This window comes from Phaethon lepturus, unplaced genomic scaffold, assembly GCF_000687285.1.
Source record: "Phaethon lepturus isolate BGI_N335 unplaced genomic scaffold, ASM68728v1 scaffold51387, whole genome shotgun sequence".
Lineage (NCBI taxonomy): Eukaryota > Metazoa > Chordata > Aves > Phaethontiformes > Phaethontidae > Phaethon > Phaethon lepturus.
In genome coordinates, this window is record NW_010555040.1 from 1 (window position 1) to 337 (window position 337).

Here is a 337-nt window from a genome sequence, read left to right on the forward strand (position 1 = left end):
CCAGCCGCTGAGCAGAGGCCACGGGGCACGCGACAGCAGGGCACGTATCGCATGAAGCTGCGCACAAGGTCGGTGTCAGGAGGGGCGCTGGGCGGCTGCGGTTGTCTCAGGGTAGCTGCTCTCCCAAACGCTTTCCCCGCCTTGGATGGATGGGGGCGTTTCTGGCAAGTGCTTTGGGTACAGTTGACTTTGCGCTGGGAAAAAAGATTCTTGTTTCCCGGCTAAAAAAGTTGAAGGATGGGTGCTAGTGCTGTCCTGATGCCAGCAGGGACCTTCCCCTCCCACTGGTCACAAGGCTGCCAGCAGCTCTTGGGGCTGGGGGCCATGGCCGCGGGGG